Below are 24,411 nucleotides of genomic sequence, written 5' to 3'. Positions count from 1 at the left end.
CAATAGTACTGAATTGCATTTGCAAAAAGAGCCACTTCAGCTAAGCCAGATTTCCATCAGATTATTCAGATTATTTGAGTGGTACAGTCAACATTAATTAGTATTGGTAGACTTTTATTCAAATTGGTTCGAGACTGATCTGCTGCCTAACCTAACGTCCAGTACTGTTATTATTAAGTTGAAGCACCATTTTTCAGTCCATGGTAGTCCACACAGTTATTTCTAAAAACGGTGCCCAGTTTGCCAGTCAGTTATTTCAGAAAGTTGCAAAAGAGTGGGACTTTATCCATGTTACTAGTATTCCTGAGTACCCACAGTCAAACGGCCTAACAGAACATGCAGTGCAAAGTGCAAAGCAATTACTATAGAGGTCAAAGTGTGATAATACCAATGTTTTCTTGAATTTGCTTAATCTCAGAAATTACCCAGTGACAATTTACTTAGCTTGTTTGCTCAAAGACTTCTGTCTAGGCAAACCAGAACAACCTTGCCTATCATTTCCATTTTGTTGGTGCCTAATGCTAAAAACAGCAGAGCAATCAAAGCCCAACTATTCAGAAAGCATTCCTTTCAGAAGTCCAACAATGATAAAATGAGCGGATTTCTTCATCCATTGAAAGAAAGAGTGATACTGAGGATGCAAATGGTGAAAGGTTTTGATCAAACTGGTCAAGTGAGATTTATATGTGCCAAGCCAAGATCCTACTTAGTGGAATCTGTGGGTACAGAATACAGAAGAAATTGCAGACATTTTCTTCTGGTGTCTGAATTGATATTGCAGCATTGTACCTGTGATACAGACTGTAGATCTCATAGCAATCCAGAAGATGTTCCTGTTGAAGGACATGTCTCAGTACCTATTCCCATTCCTGATGATGTCCCAGATGTCCCTGAAGTTGAACATTCATTAAAGACTATCCCTGTTGCTAAACCCAGTCCTAGTTTTTATGTCATATGATCAGGTCGTATTTCCAGACTTAGTGTAAAATACACAGTAACCTGGGCATGACTGTTTCATTTATAATTAGTTCTGTATAATTGCATGTCAAAAGATTATTTCTGTACAATTGCATGTCAATGATTGTTGTCATTATTACTGTATATGACTTATTTCTCAAAGAGGGAGGATGTAGAACAGTGCATGTGTGTAACTTTAAGAAGCATTTCAAAGTGGGGGCACGTGCATAGAAATAGAGAGCACGTGCAGGCAGCAGTGCGATTTTGAGGTAAGAGCCAGAGTGTATGAGTGCAGTAGTCAACCTGTTTATAAGTTTATTTAAGTTTAAGTTACTAAGCTTCAATCCTGATGCATTTGTATATAATAAAGCTGCTTAAACTGAACCCACAACTGTTGATCTGTTTTATCCTGATCAGATGAGTGACACTAATGTCTACATCATTCACAACAGTAAAGCAATCACTTTTTTTAACATTTTTCCCCCTAGCCCCTACCATTTAATGTATTTGGAATACTGCTATTTTTTATTCTTTAGTGGCACTCAGAAACCTTCAGTGAATGACAAATGTCTGTTCAGCCAACAACACATCCCTATTACTTCAGTACTTCACAATTAAAACACATATATGTATGCGCAATCACTACATAACTTTTATAACTGATCACTAATCATTTTTCACTGCTGCTATTACTGTAATAATTTCCCAGTTACATATAACAGATTTACACTATTCATTATAGCAATGATAATATGCCCATAATATCAGTAAAATAAACATTTCTTCAGTATAACTCACCATTTTACATCATTTTGAAATGTTTCATATTACATTTCAATATTTTCATTATTTTTCCTTACTTTAAGATGTCTGCTGTTTACAAAGACATTCGCCACCTAACTTGAGTAATCACAAGTTAATATGGTGGCATTCAAGTGTTTCATGTAAATTTAGATCCATTTACATGGTTAGTATGCAACTTAGGCCTTTTTTTGTGTATTTGTATGAACTGTAGTAATATGTGAATGCACACACCCACTTATGGCTGTAACTCACTCTTGGCTGCATGTGAATGTGACCTCAGGTTTTTATGAATGAAGTGCAGAAAATGGTGGAGATGTAGCACTCCATAGCAGTCCACAGCATGCTGCAGGAACATGCAGATCTGCTAAGCTATGCTCAAATCTGAATATGGTTAGAAAAAAACAAAATGGAGTCATGTATTACTGTTTGCACAAATCTCTGCCCATATAACATCATGTGGCACACCTTCTCACCTCAAACTACTCAATAGTTAATAAAAACTGGTCATCACACATAGAAATATGTATTTATGCTCTCCCCCTACAAAAGAATATTACTGCTACTACAATGAAGGAATAAATGACCTTCAGCTGCAACACTTTCAAAAAGATAGCTAAGGCAAGGTACAGCAACACTAGTAACTATAACAAATAAAAATAAAATTATTATTGCATACTGTTTTTTGTGCACCATATACATAAAATGGGAATGTATTCCTTTAAAAAACACTTATACGACAAAGAATTTTTAGTTAAACCAAACTTGCCAATAACAACACCTAGTCTAATGCCCTTGCTGGTTAACTGGGTTTGACTAACGTGGTGTCACACCCCAGAGAAAGTGGCTCACAGCCTGTGAAACATAGCCCTGCTCATGCTTTCTTTGTTCTGGTTCTGGCTCGTCTAAGCATGGCAGCACCTGTTAAAGCATTTGGCCATGCTCCAAACTAGTCTGATAAAGAGACGAAACTTGTGGTCTAACTTCTCAGGGAGTGATATCTAAAAAAGACTGAGACATGCAATAGAGGTTCAGGTTGTTAAGATATTGATGGCAGAAGTTGGGTGAACACATAGAAACACAGACAGGTATCACCTGCACCAGCCAGCAGTGCCATCACAGGCAAGATGACATACAATAATGTAGGCTGGACCAGTTGGCTGAGTGGCTGACCAGGAAGAGGCAAGAAGGATAGAAAGAAAAACAAGTTTGCATTTCCATTTTTTTATTTAGAATTGCATTAACTTAAGCAGTTTTTAAATTACATGCGGGTCATTTGTGTAAGCCTGGAAATATTTATTAGTATAACAGTTGTATAATAAAATAATTTATTTCACAATTAGAATTTTTCATACAAGATGGTTAATGTTAGTCAGGCACCATACACTAGTCAGTGTGGAAGTTGGGGGAGGTGGGTGGGGTTGGTTTCAGTGTCAAGCGAATGTCCAGCACGTACTTTAGAGAGAAATAACCAATACTGTCCAAGTCCCCTTCAAGAAACACATTACACCAAATGACATTTGATGACCTTTTATTAAATTTCCATAAACATAAATGTTAATCAATATTCATTCATTTCAACCAAACATAATACAGGTGAAATAACATCCATGCAAAATTATCTTAGTACAGGACTGCGTAAACCTGCTCATCCTGACCAGTAAGCAGTGTCCATACGTCCACTCACTTATTTATGAAGCAGCGTACCCGCTCACTTCCATTACCATTTATCAGTACTTATCAAGCAGCGTGCCCGCTCACTTTCATTACCATTTATTGCATTATACCATCAATCCAATAAGCAGCTTCACCCGCTTGCTTATATACTTATCAAGCAGCATAACCGCTCACTTTCATTATTATTTATTGCATTATACCATCAACCAATAAGCAGCTTCCTCTGCTTACTTATGTACTCAAGCAGCGTAACCGCTCACTTTCCTTTTCAAACTTATTGAATTGACCATCCAGCACCAGAGGGGGAACAGAAGAAGGCAAGCCTGCCCCTCTTCTCCACCCACCAGCTTGACCAGGCTGTTGCCCCTCTCTGCAGCACACTTCCAACAAACTAAAAACCCTTACAGCATCTGGCCAATCATCATTCGGTGAACCCCATTCCCACTAACCAAGGTGGGTAGAGTTAACTCCTAAAACCCTATCACATAACAAAATAAACAGTTACTGAAACAACTGAAGACAAAACACTGACCCTTCACCTATGCTAAGATAACCTAGCATTGCACTGCACATGAGCTAAATAATCCTCACTTCATGACCAAAGGCAGCTCCACAATGACTTCAGGGGCATTATAAAACCACGCAGAGTCAACTAGATGCCATCATACCACATTGCAACCCCATTTACGACTCACCAGTAATAATCAAATGAGCTCTCCTTAATGCCAGAGCAATAACAATTCTAATGACTCCCCCATCACTACCAACCAAATTAGAATAATTAAACTCCTGTTGTCTAGCAATCCCGCCATCACACTAACTATCTCTTACAAGCAATAAAACAGCGCAGCAGTTATCATGGCATTCTAGCAACTCAACAAAACAAGCCATACTATTCTATAATTAAACCCAATTGCATGCCATCATACCAATGAGATCTCTTGAACACAAGTGCAATATCAAGCCAGACATTAAACCAACTAGCCTTTATAACATGAAATGATTAAACAACCATCGTGGCATTGTTCAAACACCATCAGCCTTGTATCTTCCATACTGATAACTGGAAACAAACCATAATCCCCCAATAACCCCAATGAACCTCCTACACCAGCTAACACAAACACCAAAAGTAAAATAAACATTCTGTGTCCCCTCAATCCTCCTCCCCCTTACAAACCACTGACTCAACCCTCCAGCTTATAAACCTTATCACATACATAGCCAAAGTGATAAACAGACCAAATGACTGAAAGTAAACCCTTAATCCCTCCCTGATGTTAACCCAGTGCCCCCCAAAACCAGCCAAGTGCAATCACCAACTAACCTTAACAGCAGCCATATCATAGATCACGAACCTTCCTGTCATCCCTCCAACTTTCCAATATGAGAGTAGCACCTAAGAACCATCCTTGCTCTTGCTGGCCCTCACCTTTCTGTAATGACTAACCACAGCCATAGCAAATGCCACAAATACACCCCCAACCCCCACCTATAAACGTATAACAAAATACAAATCCCTATAACCCACCCTATCCATCTGCCACAAGGGCGTATCAAAAGAATTAAGCCACAAGCAACAAAATTGATAAACTACATCAACTATTAACCCTACCAAAGTAACTCACTCAACTGGCCAAAATAAATATGTCCTTCATCTGCAAGAAATCACAACTGCCCCAACTGTAATGTGTCTTAATGACCATTGAATAAAATTACCTAGTACCATATAAACTCCCCAGCACTCAAAACATCCACAAAACAAAAACCATTACCTTTTAAGTCCATTTCCATCAGGCATTGACTATTACTCACTCAACACTCCATCTGTGACCTTGGTGTGCCCACCTAAGTGATCAGGGCTTCATTTAAACATGCATCCAAATTTAAACATGCAGCAAAACCATCCTCACTATGACGACCATCAAACATATGTGATCTATATGTCTTCCCATACAACTATATATACAATATTAAGTAACTAGCAACTTAACAGCATGGAAGGAACACAGGAGTACCTGGCAAAAACCCACAAACACAAGGAGGGCATGCAAAGCCCACAAAACACAACTGGCCCCTGGCTGAGAATCGAACTGGAGAACCTCTAGCTGTGAAGTGACACAAACTACTGCCCCAATGCATCCCATGATGTTTAAATAATAGAACTCTTAATTCTACCATGTTTTGTACATTATCCTGTATCACAAATCAAATGAAGTTATAAAACATTAATACTTATTCTAGAGTAAACAAAATGTTGGTTATGCTTCATCATGCTGGACAGTCATGAGTTTCTTCTTCTTCTGGATCACTGTGCTTGCCTTTACACCTACCCATTTCTGATTACTCACCCAGTGACCCCACCACTTAATCGACACCAAAGCATGATCATCTGCAAACTCACTGTTTCTCACCACTGGAACCCGGCACACCATCATCTACAAAGAAAAGGACAAAATTAAACCCTCTAATAGGAACGAGAAGGCTCCACCTTATACCCACCTATTCCAAACTACCACCACAGCATTCCAAGACCCCAACTGCAAGAAAGAAAAAGACATGTAAAACATCCAAAATACATAGCACATTCCAGTACATCTTCAAAGACAACCTATCCTACCAACCCAGGAAGGAATGTACCACCGACACTTCCATCTGTGACAAAGCAGCCATAACTGAAGCAATGCTTCCTATGACCCTATCAAATACCCAAGATAAATTTTAACTACCAGTGGGATATATTAAAAGTAAACCCAATCTGAAGGGACCTATCTCTAACTACAAACCAGGTAACTTTGCAATTCCAGACCACCAAAGCTGTTGAGTATGCCTCACAAGTGAGACATACCCTAAGTAATCCTCCCCATACCTTTCAATCCCTTACAGCAAGAAATCTGGACAAAGTCATAAATAAAAGTGGGACAAAAGATCAAAATAGGGAAGCTATTTAACTATTGCTCCTACAAACTTAGAAAGTTGATAGAATAACAGGTTTGGCATTAGCATCAATTTTCTGAAGGGTATGAAGTCTGAACCAAAAAAAAAAAAAAAAACAAAACAAAAAACAATTTTATGAAAATGGACCAAAAATATGAGGCAACAATCTGGACATTCTGTGAAAATCTGTAGAGTTGAGAGGCATAAGTCCCTCCACCATGGCCATTAGCACCATACATGCATGTATCACTCAAGTCTCTACAAACATTTCCCATAATACGAGCACCCCTGATGTGATTACCTACCAAAACCTCAAGACAAGTATGCTACCTGTTGTAGTACTTAACAGCACAAATAAATGGGGAACAGATGGAGAAACACATCCTCCTACCCCCCCCCCAAAAAAAAAAAAAAAAACAACAAATGGAGAAAAGCATTGCTCATGGGAACTCAGAAAGTTGGCAAGTTGAGAGAATAACAAATCTATACAGCCGCCTAAACTATTGAAAGGGCAGGAAGCCCAAAACTGCTTTTTGAAGGGAATCTTTAAACTTTGTCACTTATCTGTCTGCAAACCCTGTATGGTGAACAGGCATAATGCTTCTTAGCAAAAGGACCAAGATATAAGGCACAAATCTGCATAGTTTTCAAAACTCGGCTGACAATGAATGCCGCACTGTGCATGCTCAGCAGAAGCCATTACTCCTCTTCATTTGCAGCCCACAAAAAGCCTGAATTGACAAGTCAACAAAAGGAGTCAAATCTGCCGTTTATGGTGGGGTCCAATCTACATTGGCCTGAATGCCTCAATAAAACTTAAATCTAAGAAATCAGTGACACCTGGAAGCCAAAAGGGGCAATCTGCACTCTTTCCATGAGCCTGTTCCATAGGAGGTCCATGACATTTGCACAGTATATCCAAAATAAAAGTAAAGAGTCACACAGCACACAGTCCCAAATCATCCCCTCAACTTCGACACAACACCAAAACCCTCAACCCCACTCCAAGCTTCCCCCAATTGTCCTCCCCCACACACCCTGCATCACGGAAGATCAAACCAGAGAGCAATAAAATGCAGACTTGCTGCTATAACAGCCAGACATCTCCACATCCAGGGGATGTCTGCCACCATCCTGGAAACTGAATGGCATGCCCTGCTGATACCCACCTAACCAAACAATCAAGAAATAAGGCCTATGCCTCACAAGGTAATACCAACAGGCCACCATAAATATATATATATTTTTTATACAATTATTTTTATTTAATACTATCACCTTCTATAAACCCGCCAGTGTTGTATAATAGATCAAATATTCGTGGCAGGAATAAAACTTTACTCACAAAGATGGGCGCCAAGCTGCGCTGGTACAAGGAACAACACTCCCAAGAAAGGCGCAAACAACGGAAAACAACACTTCAGGAAATGTGCACAAACTCACATCTTGCATCCAGGAACACATTTCTAAGCCCGCGAACCACAACGAGTGATAGCTCCCTAGTAAAAGGAACTCCACCTCTGCTGCACTACACCCTGTCTTCTCCCCGGAAACCTCAGCTAGAACAGCATTTAGGACATTACTGAATTTTTTCTGCCATACAACAATACATACTGTTGTACCTTCAGCTCCGTCTCGTTAACTTCTGAAAGTCATTCCCCTTGTGTGTGTGTTTGAGTGAGTAGAAAGTGCACGCCACAAACTGTTAGCTCCGCACTGATTATGCGCAGTGCTATTAAAACTCGGTCACAGCCCGCAAAATCGGTCCCATCAGAGGAAAATAAGAAGCAGTTTATTTCAGTTAGATCCCATCCCCTCAGTCTTGCAGCCCTCTATCTTCCTGTCCTGAAATTTAATCACCACCACTGGCAAAGCGCAACAAATTGCACGAAGGGGAACACTTACTAACAATTCATGCTCAACTCCCACAACACTGCCTAAATATTTCGGCATTACAGATAATATAAGTCTTACAAATATGTACATCAGACCATCACCTTTACAGTATGTGGCGCGAATTCATAAAAGGCACAAGAAGGTTTAATCATTAAGAGGTGGATCAAACATACTGTATTACCACTACACCGCATGTACAGCATTATTAGCTAAACATTAAACACCATGCTATGTATTTAACTGTCTTTAAACTACAAACAATTTGCAAATCAGCATCACTAATAACGCCGAATATACCACCCCTAAGACTGCTAGAATCATTTATTTCCCTATTGCTTTCTCTTTCATAACTGGAAAAAAATAGCTACCTCACACTAACGGGATTACACAATGTGGAAATGAGTAACTACATCCCAAACAAGAAATATATAGAGCCGATGCCCAAACCCCCAAACTACTCTTGTCCCCCACAACCACTACTACAGAAAAATACCGAAATTAGACCTACCAACTGTCTGGAATACCACTTTAAGCTATGTCTACCGACAACCTAATACTACCAACAATATTAAAGCCCCGTGATATTATTCTACCCCTAACTCCTTACAAGCATGACAGTAATACACTAACAAAATCTGTGAATGCAATCCCCCCCTCAAAAAAAAAATTATTATTTTTAACCAGCATACATATGATCATACCCTATACCCTAGGTACTCACCGCCTCATGCCCACCACCAAACCAAGGCCTACCTGACCAAAGAACACTCCGGTCGTCAGGACATGAACCTGCAGTACAGCAAGTTCACACCAAAATGTGACTCCTATTGCAGTTACACTTGCCTAACATCCTTTAAGCCCCTCCCTACCCCTACCTCAATTCCTCCCAAACCTCATCCATTCCTACTTAACCCTATCCTCCCAAATCCTACTACTCTAACTAACCCCCCCCCCCCCACCGTGAAGATGTCCCTGGACAAAATGGTCTGTTCCAAACCTCATTTATTAACTCTACTACTTCTGCAAATATTTTTAAAACATCCCCTTATATGGTTAGAATTGTTAAAGAAAATTATTAAGCACATACTTTTGATCAGCTTTGGAAATAAAAACGTCCATGACTTGCTACATTGTTTTGTGTGTCTTTACCATCTGGCTGAACAAAATTCAGAGTCTATTATATGCAAAGCATAATATTTAAAAAAAAAAAAACAGAAGGATAGAAAGAAAAACAAGTTTGCATTTCCATTTTTTTTATTTAGTATTGCATTAACTTAAGCAGTAGTTAAATTACATGCAGGTCATTTGTGTAAGCCTGGAAATATTTATTAGTATAACAGTTGTATAATAAAACAATTTCTTTCACAATTAGAACTTCTTGTACAAAATGGTTAATGTCAGTCAGGCACCATACCCTAGTCAGAGTGGAAGTTGGGGGAGGTGGGTGGGGTTGGTTTCAGTGTCAAGCGAATGTCCAGCATGTACTTTACAGAGAAATAACTAATATTATTAACTCTACTACTTCTGCATATATTTTTAAAACATCCCCTTATATGGAATTGTTAAAGAAAATTATTAAGCACATACTTTTTATTAGCTTTGGAAATAAAAACGTCTATGACTTGCTACATTGTTCTGTGTGTCTTTACCTTCTGGCTGAACAAAATTCAGAGTCTATTATATGCAAAGCATAATATTAAAAAAAAAAAAAAACATTCCACCGAAATTGCATTGTGTTTATAAGTTACAATGAAAGGAAGATTAGCAAAGTATGATAATTCAGATACTAATATACATGTATATAAACAAATGCATGGTAAACAAATTCTGCAGTAAATGGAATGGCTTAGACATAATAGTATAATTAATGTTAATGGTAAAAAGTGAATTGTAGGTAAACAAGAACTGTCAACATAGATCTCCTACAAATGGAGACAGCAGGAGAGGTGAATAAAGTTATAAGTTGAGTCAGATGGTAAGCTTGAATAAAGTAATAAATAGTATTGTGTGTTTAAATTATTTCATTTATATATATATATATATATATATATATATATATATATATATATATATACAGAGAGAGAAAGAGAGAGAGATGGAGTTATATCAGATGGTCGAGTTTTCAGAAACTCGAAATTCATACAGATGAGACCATATGATTGAGTTTCCAAAAACTAGAACATCAAAAAAGAAAAACACAAAAATCTATTTTTTACATTTATGCAGGGGACTGTGCCCCCACACCATCTGCAAATGATATCTACCAACTCTGAGACTGCATTACAGTAAAAAAAAGGGAAAATTTCCTGATCCTCACTGTACCGTGATCTCCATTCAAAAGCTTTAAGTTTTCAAAACACAATCATATGGTCTTGACCATATGAATTTCAAGTTTCTGAAAACTCAGTCAGCTAACAGGGATCCATATCTCTATATATCTATCTATATATGTGGAAATAATTAATAATAATTAATACAGAATTGTAACTGAAGTACTAGACTGCATTTAGTACATTACTGTAACCAAGAGTGAGAGATAATGTCAGTATATAAGTGCAGTATTTTGTCTTTAACTGATTTGAAAATATATAAGTATTTATACAAGGTTTTCTCAGTGCAGTATTGCAAACAAATGCATATCAAGCACAGATATGATCATTAAGTTTGTCTAGTAGAGTTCAACATGTAAACCCCACTACTACTTGACAGCAAACACTCTCCTGCCACGTAAGCAAAAGCAATGCCCAAATGTCTTCTCAAAGTTTGAATAAGCACTTCCCATACATTCTGTTTTAATCCAATGAGGATTTATAAAATAAAAATGCTTTCAAGTAAGAAGCTAAATGTTGTATGAAATGATGTGTGAATTTATTGTATTTTCTCTTTGTCTCCATCATTTTTCTGTTTTTTATTTTAATTATATGTCGCTTTGTTCTTTATTATTTTATTTTTCCCCCATTTATGCTGATTTTTTACAGATTCAAAATCCCTTGCATTGACCCAGGTACATACCTCCGTGGTTTGGAAGCATTCACACTCTGCCCATCTTGGGATGCCCTCCCAGGATAAGGGCAATTACACCTGTTCTTCAGGCACCCAAGCATGTGGCAAGCTTCACTGAACAGGGGCTTTGGAACTTGGTTGAAGATGTGCTCAAATAGGTAGTTGACAGACGGATCCAGCCTGCTGAAGCCTCTCTTCAGTGTCTTCAAGACACACTGTCCTAGATGGTGCTGACCACTGCACCACCAAATGCCCCTACTCCCTCAACATCAGGGTCATTCACTGCCCCACCATCTGGATCTTTGGGCTGGGACTCCTACTGGCACTTCTTCAGCCCTTCTTCCCTTGTCCTAACACATTTTTACATATTTATCTAGTTCCCATCCAAACTACCCTATTATATAAAAAAGTTTGGAAAAATCTGTGTGTGTGTGTGTGTGTGTGGGGGGGTCTATCCCCCACCTAAAACACTCTCTCTCTTCTTTCCAACCTCCTCCAGCACAACTCTCTTGATGTTTTTTCTTGTGTCTTCCCCTCTTTGTTGACTCTCCTTTCTTTTCAATCTTTCCTGTCTTCCCATTTCTACTCTTTAATGAAACCATCAGGGTGCCCCCGTAAGGATACCCCATATAAAATATTAATCGCCGTTGTTTGTTAAATATTAATAAAAACAGCTGCATAGTCCACCGCTTGTCTTAAATGTTTTATGTGTGACTATGCATAGCCATGTCTATCTGCAATTTCCAAATACATATGAAGTAATACAAAATATATGACTTTCCTGCAGTATTTTGTGTGTTTAACATGTTACTTTAGGTACTTTATGGAATGTCTTTCAAAATGCCTGCACTTTTCCTTATTCAGTACTAATAACTTATGCTTAACTTGTTTGCATATACTTTTAGTGGCAGTCCTCACTAATAATTGTCAGTGAGCTGTGAACTGCCAGGCTAAGAATATGACCCATATTTTAATGGCCTACAAAGCAGAAATTCAGAATTGAGGTTTGAACATTGGACTAAACCCTCACTCTTTTGAAATATTTTATATGGGATTTCCAGAAATGGTTTGGGGGCACTTGCGCCAATATCCCTTAAAATAATTCCTAAAGTGGGTCGGTTACACATTCTTATTTTGCATTTAGGTGGAAAGGATTAAGGCAAAATACCCAAGTGCAAGCTACTTTTTACAGTTTTGAAAGATCTGACCATTATTCAGCAACTAATGCTAAGATTTAGTTGTGTGGTTCACTACTGCTCCCTGTATAATTTCACACTGGGCTATCAACCATACCTCTCAACCTCTTAGAGCAAGAAATCTGGACAAAGCTATAAATAAAAGTGGGACAAATGCCCAAAAATAGGGACAATTTTTAAATAATGCTCTTACAAACTTTAACTTTAAAGTTAATAGAATAACTCCAGGGAGGATTTCAGGCCATGTTTGTGCAAACTGTTCATTGTTCACTACACCCCCCCATTCCTTTTCTGGGCTTATCCAAGATACGAAATGTCAGTGATGTGTTATCATTGCTGCACATGACCAGTGACCAGTTGATAAGGGGGTTTAGTCAGTACACAACTCAGCTGGGAGAACAGCCGGCACTGGTAGGGTTGTCTGTCATGCCACTTGGTCAACAGGGCCTGTGAATAAAAGAAAATATTGTACCATGAAATGTTATGTGGTTACTGGATTGTTACTATGAAATCACACAGGATAAAGTGTGATGTTTAATAATTGGTATATTCTGAATTCTTGCATGACAGAGTGGTATTCAGTAATGAGCTGGTCACAACATCACTCTGGAGTCGTGTATTTTGTTAGAAAAGTATCGAAGGACAAAGGAAATTGAGATAATCTGCATATAGAAGTTTTCAATGCTCTGTCTCTTGCTTTAATAGCTTATCTAATGTATAAAGTTATCCAGGAGCAGTTATTTCCTTTACCACCCATGTTTTTAATAGGAAGCACTTTGTTTAGAGCATGGAGAAGAGTGACGTTAAACAGGTTCAGTGTACTGTTAGGGTCATTCCTTTGGTACAGGAGAGAAAGTTAGAAACTCTTTCTTTTTTGCATGCTAGGAAATTCCTGGACTCAATCATTTTAAAAGCTACCTTAAGAGGTAGGAAAGAGGGAACTGCTGTCATGGGGTGGTGGTTGCTTAGGGAGTTGGGTAGGGCATTGATCTTGTGAAATTTCTGTGGAATGTTAGTAATTTTGAGGTCAAGGTGGGTGTGAGTGTTAGCAGTGGAGTTGAACCTGGTAGGTTTGTTGATACGCTGAGTTATGCAAGTCTATTATGTGATACAGCTCTATTTATGTGTGACCTATTGTGTCCCATCAAGTCTAGATTAAAATCTTCTTAAGTTCAGAGTTCACTATGTTTTCACAGCTTGAGAATCGACTGCATGATACTTTCTATGGTGGAAATGTTTGCTGGAAGTAGAATATAAACAAAGTTGTTTTTGATCTTAACTGAGTTGCTAACTTGAAGGTGTGCTAGTATCCATTTGGGTATATGTTTTTGAAGTTTGTACTCTAAGTAATATTTGTTTGAATTTGTAATGACTGGCGATAGGCAGTTCCTTTCCTACTTGTAAAATATACTGAGATATAGGCCAGTATAGACAAGGAGAGAAACAGTGTAGCTTTTAACTCATTACATCCGAGTGACGCCTCCATGTACATCTGCCGTTAACTCCTGCTGACACATGTAGGCGTCAAATATTTATTGTTCATATTTGCATCAGTAATAATAATAATAATTATTATTATTATTAAATATTATTCCAAAACCATGCTATGTATAAGGTTTTAAAAGATTTCATCTTAAAGGTCACATGATGGCAAACTAAACTGCATTAATATTTGACCTCTGTCTAGTGCAGGTAAAAAGATATTAACTGTTTTCTTTATTCTTTTAATTTAAATAGACATAATGTTCACATTTTTGTAAATATCTCGACCACCGAGTAACATAGACAAAACTTCTTAACCTCATATGAAAGCTCTCAGCTAGCTGAATAAAATGCTGCTGACAGCATGTCTGTAATATGAGTTGTTGCTGAGATATTGTGTCATTTACAAAATATTACAAACATAATAATTATGTTGCTGTGTTTACTGATACTTATAAAATTCAGTTTAAGAGCTAGAAACTAAAGAATGCTACCACTATAAAAATAGTTTGTGCTGAAGGGTTTGCCATTAATACTTCTTTCATAACCCTATGGTTCCAAAGATATGAACATTTGTTTGAAATGTGAGGACATCATTTTATTCTGTTTAAAGGCTTAGGCTCTGCCCATTGGAAGTTGCACTGCAAACTTACTGAGCTCCGTTGGAGTGAATGAGCAGGATTCAGAGATACACAGCACATCTGGAGAATTCAGATTTAGCCATGTGGCAAATTCGATGTTTGTGTGGGCAGTATTGTTTGATGAGGGTATAGATAAAAGGTATGACTGTGGGTGTGGTTTTATAGGGTCTATATTATATAAGCAAATGCATTAAATTGTGAACGCTATATAATCGACCCACTAACACCAAAAAAACAAAATGTCGAACAAACAGATCAGCCTTTTTTTTTCCCCCAGGGAAAAAAAAAATCACTGATCCATTACAAAAAAAAAAACAAAAAAAACAAAATAAAGGCCACCCCACACCCCCTTATTTAAATATACCAACTCCAAGATCACACCACAGTGGAGGAAATGGCAAAGTCCTGAAAATGGCCCATTGATTTTTTTCCCTAGGAAAAAAATCTCTGTTCCGTGCTTTCGGGATTTTGCCATTTTGGGTAAGTAGGTTCGATTAAGCAGCGTTCGCAATTTATGCATTCGCTGACTTAATAGCGACCCATTTTATATCACCATCCTTGAGATGTTGTAGGGTAGTTGTAAAAAGGATAGGAGAGAAAGTAGAGTACAAATTAACTACTCTTGGACTGAGCTTTATAAGATGGAATAGAATGAGGTTGAATCTGCATTTGATATTCAAGCTGTGGTTGTCTATGTGGAGACATTTATTGAGATGTGACTTCTGGATTTCAGGAAAAGTCACCTCTGTGTGGATGGGAGACTTTGAAAGGCCATCTATTGGCAGCTAATAACGTGGAGTGATGGACAAATGGACTCATAAGTATGCATAGATACATTGGTAAATAGGTATAGACCAGGCTAATGACCACCATGACCTTTATAAGCATAGCCATGCAACCTAACCCAGTTGTGTCCCCTTGTAACACATGTGTGTTAGTTGGAGAGAGATGTTAGTCAGGAGGGGTACGTTTGTTAGGAGTTTGCTAAAACATTATACATGTGGGGAGAGGGTAGGTTAGTTAGCAACCCCTGGCAGTTCCAGCAGAAGCATTAATGGTGCTCCTATCTTGTGATGCACCAGCAGAGGTTGCATGGGGGTTCCTGCGTGACCCTGCTCCATTCACTGGAAAGATGGCTTATATCCAGGTGGATTGGATACAGGGGAATGCTCGTACTGGCTGGGAGATGGAGACTTGAATGTATTAGAAAATTCAAATTTAACAAAAGAGAGATAAAACAAGCAAGATATATATATGTGTGTGTGTGTGTGTGTGTGTGTGTGTGTGTGTGTGTGTGTGTGTGTGTGTGTGTGTGTGTATGTATGTATGTATGTATGTATGTATAGAGAGAGAAATAAAGGGAAGGAGGTGAGAGAAGAAAAAATTCAAAAGTGAGATGTACTTAAAGGCAAAGTTTACCCATACAATGAAATAATACAAAAGCAATAATATGTATACGTTGGCCTGTTGCCAACTACTGCCTACAGTTGCTATAACACTGTCCTTATATTATGCTGTGCTGGCAGGATGAGCAAAAACAACTCTAACTGCCTGCTGCATGTGCTTTGATGTGCTGTGGGACACGTGGACAAGTAGTGCAGTGCTTATAAAAAGCATTAGCACAACAGTGATGCTTTCCAGTTTTCTCACACTACATTTAATCTCATTAAGATGTTCTACAACAAACATCTATAATAATAATATGGCACTACAAAGGGTACTTATACATTCCTAACTGGATGATATCTGTTTTACGTATTTATATTCCCAGCCATGTGCATTACCTATCAGTCAAACTTTAAGCTAGGCAGTAAAACCTATATTGGAACACGCTCTTGCATTAATCAGATATATAGAAACTTCTTACTAAATGCACTTAAAATTACTATATTATGAAGCAATGAGTGAAAAGCTTTAGTAGGGAAGGCTATTCATTACTTTCTGTAAAGTATGAAAGCTTTGCTTGGTCTTTTCTTTTGGGTTAATAATTCGCTAGTTCTGTAGTTTCAGTTTAGTGCAGAATGAGGTTGTTTAAGATGCTGAAGTAATACCCACTCAAGGGATCATATTATCTTCTGCAACATAAGGAATGTATCACATAGAATCCCACTTCTATGGAATTGCCTTTTATTCCATGTTAAACAAAGCACATCTCTTACTCTGTTCAAACACAGCTTGGACACATGGGTGGGAAATCACAAATTCATTCCTGGTTTAGCACCCTTGACAATCATGAATAGGGGAAGCATGTAAACATCAAAAAATTCACTACTTATTCCCACCTTTAAACTCTCATTCATATACCACAGGGACTGTGGCTGGGCTTCATATGATCCTCACAGTCCAAAAGCCTAGTAAGAAACTATGAACCTATGAGAATGATTTGCCAGTACTTTGTGAAGGGGATTTAACATATCATCATCAAACCCCCTTTTCCCATTTTTTTATCATGGGGTCAGGGTGTTGCATCCACTGTCACCATCTCTCTCTCTCTCTTGATTCAATGCCATTCTCCTTCCTTTTTCAACAATCATGCCTGACTGTCGCAGGTTTTTTCTCATGCCATCCCTCTCTTGTTTGGACATTCGCATTCCTCTTCATTCTTCCTTTTTCTCCCAAATCTTCTTCACTAAATCATCTTCTGCTTTCCTGCTCATGTATATGAACCAATATAATCTGTTTTCTATTACCTTCTCAGCAAATAGAGCTACTTTTCTTCTGCTCTGCTGTCATAATTTCTTTGTCTGTTTCACAGTGTACTTCTGTCCGCCCTTCTCAGACACTTCATCTCCATCAACTCTAGTTTCCTTACTTTGCTTTTCATTGTCCAGATTTCTATACCATAGTGGTTGCACCACTGTTTTGTGCCACTTACTTTTCAGCTTCTTTGGAATTCATTTATCACATTGTATCCTAATGCTCTGTGCCTGTTCGCTGCACGCCATCTGACTGTAGCTTTAACCACCTCATCTAGACTTGCCTTTTCCTTTAACCACCTATCCCAGACACTTGAATTTGTTAACCTGTTACACTATTTATCTTTATATTTCAATTTTCAGCTTCTTCTGATTTCCAGCCTTGTCTGTACTAAGTTTCATTCCACATGCCTTTAGTTTTGCATTCATTCCTTAAGCAATCATCTGCATAAATTATTTTTCAGAGTCTGCTTGTAATGCCATTTTTGTCTGTTTGTCCCCTTCAACCTGTTTGCTAGAGTAGTCCCTCACCAGCATGATCAACCGACCAGAGCTGAATCAGATTGCATGCCCACTCCCTCCTGGAACCTGTCTGCTAGTCTGAACATTGCTCATACTTGTCTCATTTGGTTCTTATACCTTGCCTGCACTAATTCTATAGCATTTCAAACCATTGCAGAACTGCCCATATCAGCTTTATTGGGAACTTGTCATATGCTTCCCGTAAGAGTAGAAATGCCTGGTTGGACTCTTTCCTTACCTCTAGCTTCTTTTCCACTATCTGTCTCACTGTAAACATCAGTCTGTTGGGCTGCATCCGGATCTGACTCCAGACTGCTTATCTTATAGGTTCATAGGTTCATAGGTTCATACTAGGCTATCTGCCCGAGGGCATTTATAAGCCTAGCCCATTGTTTTGTGGCTTACGCCACCCCTTTAGTATGGGGAACTATACCCATTATTTTGCTGTGCCTCTGTCGAGCAGTGACACTGAGGTCATTCCTGGGGTATATCTGCGATCTCCCATCCATTGGTCAAGATTTCTCTTGAACAAGGCCAGCGAGGTGCTCTGCCTCACATGTACCGGGATTTTGTTCCACAGCATAGGGAGTCTTTGGGTGATGAATCTATCCCTCCAGCACGTCCTATTAATAGCCGTGTCGAGGTTTAAGTCTCCGCCCTTGTGGCTCTGATGGATCTAGATTTTTGAGGTGAAGCATATTCATCAAATCTGGGTTTGACATGGCCTTGTATGTTAGGCAAAGGTCACCTCTGAGCAAGCGGAAGGCGACTGAATAGAGATGGAGTTCTTTCAGTCGGGCAGCATAGGACAGATTTTTGAGACCCTTTATCCTTTTGGTGAGGAACTTTTGTGGCCTCTCCAGCTGCTGCAAGTGTCGGGTCAGATACATTCCGAATGGGGCATTGTACTCAATCATTGGTCTGATGAGTGATGAGTAAAGGGAGACTATGACCTCCCTTGATCTAGATGAGAATCCCTTCATGATAAGGTGGGCAATGTAGAAGGACTTCCTAACTACTTTAGCTACATGGGTGTCGAATGACAGACTACTATCAACCTGGGTCCCCAGGTCCCTGATAACTTCTTCTGTGCTCAGTGGATTGCCACCTATTTGGTAGCTAGGGGTAACCTTGTTTTTCCAGAAGGGTATGACTATGCATTTTTGGCATTTAACTTTAGGCCGTGGCTCTGGCACCAGTTATCCGTTTCTGTGAGACCCTTCTGAAGGATATCTGTGTCAGATGTGTTTTCTACTATGGCCCAGTTTGCAGTCATCTGCAAACTTTGTCAGCCATAACCCTCCTGTGTTTGCTTGTACTTCAGAAAAGTAGATGCCAAACAAGAGTGGGCCCAGGACTGAGCCCTGTGGGACACCACTTGTGACAGGCTTTGAGTCTGACATGGCACCAGCAACTCTGACCCTGTGGGTTCTGTCACTCAGCCAGTTTGCAACCCATCTTGTGATGTATGGGTTAACATTTAAGCTGATGAGTTTTTCAATGATACCCGAGTGGGGTATTGTATCGAAGGCCTTAGCCAGATCGAGGTAGGCTGTATGGACTGCCTTTCCCTCATCAATGGCTTTGGTGACTGTTTCCAAAAAGTCAACCAAGTTTAAAAGGCATGATCTGCCTTTGACAAAGCCAAACTGGGTTGGATCCAAAGTCTGCAAATTCCCTATGTCTTTATTTATGAGGTCCATTATGATCCTCTCCATGGCTTTGCAGATAAGGCTTGTCAAGCTAATGGGCGGTAATTTCCAGGGTCTGTGGAGGCACTGCCTTTGTGAAGTGGGACCACAGTTGCAGTGCGCCACTCCTGGAGTGCGTATCCAGAGGTAAGACTTTGATTAAACAGCTGTCCTAGCTGTGGGTTTAATTCCTCATTGAGTTCGTGGAGCACACAGCCGGGGACACCATCGGGTCCCATGGATGCTGTGTTTTTTGCTTTGGAGAGAGCAGTTCTCACTTGGGCGCTGGAGATGTTTGGGGGGCTGCACTCATTTGGTATAGATATCTCTCCTTTTGGGGGAGGGGAGAAGTTTGCACTGAACCTGTCAGCCAGTATGTTGGCAATGTCTGTAGGATCAGTAATCTTCACATCTCTCATCTTACTTTCTATTAGTCTGTGCATTTGTTTATCATTTACCCTGTCTAGCACTTTCATGCAGTGTAACAGGAGTTTGATACCTTTTTATTGACCATACCTGTGGATTTTCTCTTTGTTCTTGTACTGGCTTAGATTACAAGGGGATGTAACATAGGTCTGTTAAATGACCAAATGTGATTGCCAGGGTACTATTGGTATGGTATGAAAAATCTTTAAAGTTGTCAGTATTTTTTATTAAGTGGTTTGTTCTCTAAGAGGAATGCCATGGCATTGTGGTCAATGTATAAAGAATTTGGAGCAAAATTTAGCTTAACACAGCGAGCAGGGATGTTTGTTAGAATGATGTCAGAGTTTTTGCCATTCTCTGTTTAATTTCTCCTAGTCTTCCAGGTTTCTAGTACCGTGATGGGAATAGACCCCATCCCTAAGTCAAAGTATAATTAAAGATCATGAAAGTAGCATTGCTTCAATCTTTCTTTAAAAAATATTTTAAGTGTTAAATGAACAAATTAATTATGACATCCATTTGAATATAGGAACTTGTAAACAGAAAAAAAAACAATATTGAACAGAAAACACAAAAACAAATATTTACAAGAGTGTCTACTTAACAATAAACATTCTAAAGGTTATCAATGATTAATTATCTAAGTTTCAACAGTTATTTATTTAGCAGTTCTTTAAGTTTCATCCACATGTTCTAGGAAAAAGTGATTCTGATAGATCTTGTTTTGATGGTAATTAGTTCGAAGTGACATACTTTGGTTGCAATACTCATAAATTCCTTGAAAGAGGGAGTAGTTTCACTTTTCCAGTTCATAGTTACAACCTTCCTTGCAATTGATAAGATGGACTATAAAAGCGGATATTTTAGTCTTTTAACACAATCGGGTATAGGAGTATTAAATAGAATTAATGAGTTAGTTAAAGAAAATTTGTCACTAAATAATGCCTGCAAAAAAGATTAATGTTATTCCAATATGGTTGAAGTACAACACAATCAAAAACATATGTTGCCTATCTGGTTTAACCTCCAATATACATCTCCAACAGACTGCCTTTTTTGTCTATATATTACTTCAATTCTGTGATGTGTGAAAAATCTATGCATAAATTTACAAGAGAAAATTCTCCATTAAAGAGAAGTTGCCTGTTTTGAAGATAATAAAATAGTTTTCTTGTCCTCTTCATTTGGAGTTTTTTATTAATAAACTTAAAATAGTCCCAATAATTTTCATTGTAATTTTTAATTTCTTTTTTGACCACTTTATATAATTTGGATAAAAGACCATTTCCAATTATTTTTGGTATACCATAAACACAAGAAATTCAATTAATTTAGGAACAGAATTTCTTTCCTTTGGCTGCATTAATTTAATTTTATTTTCCACAAATAGTCTACTATTTTGTACATCTAACCACGTCATTACCTAAATCATATTTTTTTATGATATAAACAACATTCTTCATTCATTAACAATTGAAACCAGTAGTATATCCAATTCTTTTCTTTAAATGCAATCATTGTTGACAAACTTTGCAGTAGAAATATTGTTTTAGGAATATACTATAGGAAAGACAAGAAAACTCCATGCTCTATATATTGAATTTCTGTATCTTACAGTTTTGTAACGATGGACACTGATTCAATATTTTATTTCATTCTAAATGCATGCAGGTCTGTTTTGTTTAACATGATATTTTTGTAACCAGTAATGGTCTACTACAATAGTACAGACTCACAGATTTTTGCTAATTTCTAAAATTACTTAATATAGCAGAAATAGCTTTCTCAGAGCTTTTTCAGAAAGATGCCCTCAGAGAACTTTCCTTGATTGGACACTGTTACTTCAGATAAATAAAAAATCAACTGAAATGGCACACTTTCTATTTTGACATTCTAGTAGCAAGTGGTAAGAAGCATTAGTATTCATGTGTAAGTTCTATGGTATTGGTAATGATGTTTTTACATTTTAGGCCATGTTATGGGTTTGAAGTAGTAATGAAAGCTGTTGTTCATTACTTGAATTGAAAATTTCTGTCAGTTTTGGAGTCTGTATTATTTGTGAAATCTATGGGCCTGATAGTTTGTAATATGCTATATAGTTTAAAAGGGGTCCATATGGTATCTTCATTTGTGGAATGTTTATGGGGGCATATGTACAGTGACTAATAAGAATTTATGGACAAACTGTGTTTGGACCTGTGAGGTCATATGATTGACAGATGAAGAAGCGAAGGCTGATGCATGGATGTTTTTTGGTGCACATATATATTTAGTCACTTGGAGCCTCACATCCATGAAGATTAAGGGAATTACAGTTTTGTAATGATGGGCACTAATTCAACATTTTATTTCATTCTAAATGTATGCAGGTCTATTTTGTTTAACATGATATTTTTGTAGTCAGTAATGGTCTACTACAATAGCACAGACTCATTGATTTTTGCTAAATGATTATATGGTAATTTATGGTCCTGCTGGGTAATATGTGGGGGCTTTTTCGCATGAGAACATATTTCAGGATAGTTGATGTTATAGGTATACAAATTTGTTCTAATTACCCAATGGACAGCATTTTTTGGAATTAGTGCATATCAAACCTTATAAGAGGGATGTGTTCAAATACATTCCTTTATATAGACATCTATGTAGTTGTGGCTATTTGTGAATTTTCAGGCCTGCTGGTTCATGATATTCAAACTGATATTAATAAGTGACATGAGATATTTATATTTGACTTGTTTATGGTCATTAATGTATTATATTGAACTTATACACACTGAAGATATTATACACTCTTATGCACACTGAAGATGATGTCTCTCCTCTGCTATTTACACTGACATACCTCACATCTTATCACACTCCCCTGCAATCTTCCCCTTACCCTCCACTAGGAACCTACATCCCTCTCGAGTTCTATCCAGCTCCTACCTTACTTTTCTATGCCCACACTCAGCACACTCTACCACACTACTTATTTTTCAAAACAAAATTACTCCCCTCACCAAAACAAATCTCAAAGTTAAAATTCAAATTTCTATATCCTCTCCCCCAACCTTACTTTTTTCTCTCTATCCTGACATCACTACTCCTTTCAGGTGATATACACCCCAACCCTGGTCCTAATAGACAACTCTCATCTTCAAACTCCTCCACTCCATCTACTATCACTACTACTTCCTCCCCCTACATCTCTATCACCCCCTCTTTTGCTACTACCTCCCCATCTGTTTTCACTTCCCCACACAGAACAAAAAGACTAAATTTCCTCTCCATTAACATTCAGAGCATCTCCAACAAAGTATCTGAACTCCACACACTCATACAACACTATAACCCCCACATCTTAACTCTCTCTGAAACTTGGCTAAAACCCTACATCCACAACTCAGAGATCTGCCCCCCTGGTTTCAATATCTACAGACTGGATAGATCTACTAAAAGGGGAGGTGGTGTCACTATTCTCTATTCTGACTCTTTCAATATCTTACCACTCACCATTACCCCTCCCTCCTTCCACCCTGCAGAGCTACTCATAGTGACCTGCCATCTCAACACCTACCAAAAACTAGCCATAGCCTCAATCTATATACCACCAGGGAATAACATTACCATCCTTGAAGACATCTTATCTTGGTGTTTTCATCACATCCCCTTTGAAACTATCATTTTTGGGGATGTAAATATAGACTGGAACTACACCTTCTCATAGTCTCAATCTACATGATTTTCTCAACTTGTCTCCTCTCCCACCCTCCTTGGCAAAAAACACTCTAATTCTATCCTTGACTGGATTCTCATAAATTCTTCAAATTGGTACCACCAGCCAGGTAGACTACCTGATTCCATCAGTGACTACCTGCCTATCCATATTACTAGATACTCACCCAACCTCACTAATGCTCACCTCATAAAATACATCTGTAACCTAAGAAAATGCAATACCACCTCCTTCGATGAAATCATCTCCAAAATTAACTGGTCCTGCCTAAACTCTCACCCTTTAAATGACGCAGTCAGCTACTTCAACCAGACATTTCTAAACATACTCAACTCTCTTGCCTCCATCAGGAAAATAAAAGTCAAAGCTAAACATGCCCCCTGGCTATCCAAAGACACCTTCCACCTTATGCATAAAAGAGATGCCACTTGGAAACAATATCAGAAAAGCAAATCTCTTGCCCTCCTACAATCATACAGGGAACTTAGAAACCTTACAAAAAAAAAAAAAAAGAGTCAACCAGGACAAAAGAAACTTACACTTCTCTAACAAATCTCTGTATACTTCTAACCCCCAGAAGTTCTGGACAACCATAAAAACTCTTCTCAAACCTGGCTCACTCACATTTCCCAACCCTTTTCCCAGTCAATCACCCTCGGATACAGCCATCCATTTAAATCACTACTTCATTGATACCATTTCTAAACTAGTACCTAACACCACTAACCCTAACCCTACCTCAAATTCCACTTCCATTTCTACTAC

Source organism: Protopterus annectens, chromosome 14.part0, assembly GCF_019279795.1.
Source record: "Protopterus annectens isolate FY-2018-M chromosome 14.part0, PAN1.0, whole genome shotgun sequence".
NCBI classification, from domain to species: domain Eukaryota; kingdom Metazoa; phylum Chordata; order Ceratodontiformes; family Protopteridae; genus Protopterus; species Protopterus annectens.
The sequence above is the reverse complement of the archived record's forward strand: the minus strand, read 5'-3'. Positions refer to the sequence as shown.